This window comes from Fukomys damarensis, unplaced genomic scaffold, assembly GCF_012274545.1.
Source record: "Fukomys damarensis isolate Sample0158 unplaced genomic scaffold, DMR_v1.0_HiC HiC_scaffold_16, whole genome shotgun sequence".
NCBI classification, from domain to species: Eukaryota; Metazoa; Chordata; class Mammalia; order Rodentia; family Bathyergidae; genus Fukomys; species Fukomys damarensis.
In genome coordinates, this window is record NW_022900928.1 from 27853534 (window position 1) to 27858349 (window position 4816).

At 40.6% G+C, this 4816-nt stretch overlaps 1 long non-coding RNA gene across 1 annotated transcript in view; it reads left to right on the forward strand.

The window, feature by feature from the left end:
* Nucleotides 1-4640, forward strand: part of LOC117286318 — a 37447-nt gene extending 32807 nt beyond the window's left edge. Inside the window, exon 3 of the long non-coding RNA XR_004517442.1 lies at nt 4568-4640. This is a non-coding gene — a long non-coding RNA (uncharacterized LOC117286318). The remainder of the gene's footprint in view (nt 1-4567) is intronic.
* The last annotated feature ends 176 nt before the right edge of the window (nt 4641-4816 follow it).

Here is a 4816-nt window from a genome sequence, read left to right on the forward strand (position 1 = left end):
ACCTTTAGCCCTTTACTTCCTATTTCACATTATTAATTATCTCATTAGGATCCTGTGTACTATTATAGTTTTTCACACCAAAGAAACTATTCGGTGTTTCAGTTAAAGAAATCTCTGTATGAACATTAAAAATAGGGAATCCTAAAATAAAACTAAAAAGGAAAGTAAAAGAGTAAAGGCAATGATGTAACATTAAAATAATCCTTAATTCTGGGATGAAAATGGTCCCCGAACATATTTAAATTGCTTCTTGCTCTTATAGTCTTATCTTATTCTTTTTTTCATTATTTACAGAATACTTTATTAGTTTCTGTAATCAAACCCACGTAGATATGACCTTACATATTCAATACAGTGCGTTACCCCCGTACACATGGAAAAAAAATAAAAAATAAAAAATAAAAATAAAAATAAATTAACATTTCTAGACCAATATGGCTGTCCATTTCTGTACAATGCCAACTCAACACAGTAAATTGGGATGACTTTTTCCAGAGTTGGCAGACGGTGCTTCTATTTTTAATTTTTTTGAGATACTTGCATGGTTTTCCATTATAGCCGTATTAATTTACATTCCCATCAATAGTATGTAAGATCTCCCCTTTCTCCTCATCTCATTGTTATAATTTAGATCTAAAATATCCCCTCACAGTCTGTGTTCAGAGGTGGGACTTTTGGAAGGTAATTGGCCCTTGGGGATACTGAATTTACCAGTGGATTAATCCATTGGCAAGTTCATTCCATTGAATGCAGTTAGGAGGTGGGGTTCAGCTGGAGGATGTGGGTCACGGGGGTGCAACTCTGCAGGGTATCTTCTCTGGCTCTTCCTCTCTCACTAATTCCTGGTTGCCACGGGTTGACCAGCCTTTCTCCACCAGGCTCTTCTACTATGCCATTCTGCCTTGGATCCAGGTGATTATAGACTGAGCCCACTGAAACTGTGAGTCAAAAATAAAGCTCTCCTCAAATTGCTGGTGTGAGGTACTTTGTTCCAGTGATGGAAAAGCTAATGAATACAGCATCTTTCCTCTTTTCAACAATAGTCATTTGGCTAGAATGATGTGCTATTTCATTGTGGTTTTGATTTGCATTTCCCAGATGACTAGTGACGTTGAGCATTTTCTCACTAGTTTGTGCCCTGAAAGTCCAGCAGAAGAAATTATAGCTTGCCATGCTTTTTAGTGGTTGGTTCAAATCTAGGGACACAGCAACTACTGGGACACACATGAGCTGGGACTGGTGCACAGGAAAGCAGGCAAGCAGGATGGTAGAAGTCTCTGCATAGTCCAATTCCACTTAATCAATACTTACAAATAGCCTTCTGTATAATACAGCCAGTGCTATATGACAGAAATATGAAGGAAACAAGACAGTCACAGCTACATTCATGAGGGTACTACAGTCTTGTGGGGAAAATTAAAGGGACTGGGGATAATTTCCCAGAGAAGGCTTATAGAGAACAAACTGTAATAATAATAATATGTACTAAGTGTTCACTCTGTGACAACACTATACTCAATGCTTTACCTGTCATTAGGGACTTAATTCTTGCCATGCTCTGAGGCAGGTGCTATAATTAATTTCATGTAATGAAAATGAGGCACAGGAAGGTTGAGTAAATCAACCACAACACCATACAGTGATTCTCTGTGATCCAGAGGACTGGATAGGCCATCTTATGAAAGACTATACTTAAGAGGGCTAATATGGTAGTATCTGATCCTATAAGTAGGTGCTAAGTAAATATTTCTTTCCTTGTCTCTGAAGTCATTCTAGAATAAGCTGGATGATCACTTATTAGTGGTACTAGAGAGGGAGGCTGAGTGTCAGGTGGGTAGAAATACTGTGTATCTAACCATGAGTATCTAACTCCACTTTTCCTGGAATAAGTATTTCCCTTCTTGGCAGTAATATTATAAGGTAATTATCAACCACTTCTGAATTCCCACACCCCGACAATCGCAGCACAGATGGGATATGAGCCAAATTATAGGTGACCAAAACCATTAATTAACTAATATTGATTGCCTATGATACAGAAAGCATACTGTTCTGAGCTCTAAGTCAATGTGCACAGTAGGAAAGAGGCACATGAAAGGGTTCACACCTGAGATTTGGTCCTGACTTTGTCATTAATTTACTGTATAATCTTGGTTTTCATCCCCATAATAAGGGGGTAGAAATATTACCATTAATGCCATTTCAACTTGAACAACTGATATAAATTATTTGCACTCAAAAGTCAAATCTCAGACATGAAAGGACTCATTTTTCTTCTGAGAATCCAGGAAGGTCACAGAACCCTGGGGACTCAAGAGGAATTCAGATATAATATCAGTCTAAGGCTACCCCCATGTGACCAATGAACCCTTATAAAATGTGGCTAGTCCAGCTAGGTGTGGTGGCACATACCTGTAATCCCACCACTTGGGAGGCTAAGGCAAGAGGACTGCCAAGAATTGGAGGCCAGCTTGGAATACATAGTGAGACCCTGTCTCAAAAAAAATGTGTCTACTCCAAAATAAGGTATAAGCAAAATACAAACGATTTTTGAAGACTTAGTATGAAAAACTGTAAAATATCCATTAATATCCTTGTATTTTAATCCTTTAATCCTTATATGCTTTGTATTTTTAACATTGAGATAAATATATTTAAACTAACATCACTCTATTTTTAAAAAAATGTTTTAATGAGGCAATGTAGCTCCCATTATATTTGTAGGGTACAGCTTTGCTTTAAAGTGAAAGCTAATCCCAAAAAGGAAATGACTTTTCCACGTGCCAAGACTGAAACCAGAATCTCTTGACTCCTCAGTGAAGACTCCTTCCATTCTTAATGGGTTGTGGGAGCCAGTCTCAAGATGGCCCCTAAAGATCGTTACCCCTTACAGTTCCTATGATGGCCCTTTCACACAAGATAGGGCTCATCTGTTAGGAGGCTGTAGAAAATATCCATGTGACTTCCAAGAGTGGGTCATAAGAAAACATGGTGATTCTTACTTTGTCTCTCTCTGCCATCACTTGCTCTGGGGAAGCCAGGTAACCTGTCATGAGGACACACCAGCAGCCCTATGTATGGTCCATATGGTAAGGAACTAAGGCCTCTTGTCACAACCAGAACCAACCAGACAATTGAGCAGATTATCTCTGCAGCTGTCCTCTAGCCCCAGCTGATATCTTTAATGCAAGCTCATGAAGACACCCCAGCCTAGAGATACCTATGTAAGCCTATCTCAATTTCTTGACCCCCCCCCACAAAAATCATATTTACTATCGTTTCATGCAAAGTAGGTAACTAGCACACAGTCTTTCAAATGGAGGAATTGCATGTAAAAAAATTTCTCTGTTCAGCATCTGTGCAATGTGAGAAACTACTGACTTTTCCTATAGCCTGTGGCTTAGCTCAGAGCACCCTAACCAAACTAAATTACCAAATCTGGAGAATCCAACGCAGGACAAGACCTCATTTTATTTTTTTCAAGAAGCTTTTCCCTTTATTGCAGAAAGTACCCATGTACACCTTGAGAATGAAAAAAATAACGTTATCATGTCACTTCACCTGGGCCATCCAGAGATTTATATCCCACCCCAAAAAAGAAAAAAAAATTGAGTTTTGTCTTTTGAGATGTTGTCACTTTGTAGTGACAAACAGCCTCAAACTCATGGGGACCCTCCTGCCTCAGCCTCTTGAGTGATTCCCACAGAGTTAAAAAAAAAAAAACAAAAAAACCCCAACGAACTAGAGACCAGAATTGCTCAATCAGATACAATATTGAGAAAGTAACAAATAACTGAAAAATGACAGTCCATGATATCTGTTTTTCTATGTTGAAAAACTGTCAACAGTCATTCTGTTTTTATTCAGCATGTGCTGCTTTTCATGGTGAGTTCACATCCAGTACCTCTGAAGTAGACTGGGATAATAGCAACATACATGAGGAAACAGTGTCTCAGAGCTCATGGTTTGCCCTTATTATCATGGTCAGAGAATGACATCCCAGGTCTAGAATTGGGGTTCTGGTGACTGAAATCAGATTTGGTGCTTTCCAGTACAGAACATCCTAGTTCTGCTAATAGGAATGCCTTTTAGTTGAGGCTGTCCTCTGAGATCAATGTGCACTTGTAGGTTTCCTTGAAGGCCACAAGGAAAGGTGCCATTACTTCATCCACAGTAACATGCCTGTGGAGTTCCTTACTCAGGGAAGTGACTCCCGCTCCCACCAGTCCACAGGGCACAATGTGTTCAAACCAAGTGAGGTCCGTAGAGCAGTTCAGAGCCAGGCCATGGGATGTGACATGCCTTCCGCAGCGGACTCCTGCAAGGCAAGCCAAAGGGTCACAGAATATTCTCTACCCACCCTGGCTTCAGGATCCTCCCGGTGCGACAACTGGGCCAGATTACCGGTTTTCAGTATTTGTTTCTGAAACAAAGTGCATAGAATGGTAGAAGAAGCCAAACTGAAGATGGGGTTGGGGCTGTGTGGTTCTGCATCGACTGCCCTGCTTAGGAGGATTCTTTAAACAATGCGATTCTTTCATTTTTTAAAAGCACCGTTTTCCCATAGGAAGTGGCTCTCCGATTACAGTATTTCCATCTGCAACAACGAGTATTGTTTCTGAGGACCTGTCCGCCTCCCCTCCAAATATAAGGTATTTATTTGCACAACAAGCTAAAACCCTTAAACAAGACGTACAGCTTTGATTCAAAGGCGGCGCGTACTCTACGCTCGCCTCCATTGGTCCTCCCCGGGCTCCGCCCCGTGGCGCTCACCGATCGCGCAGATCTTGCTTTCGCCGAGCCAGACGCCGGTGTA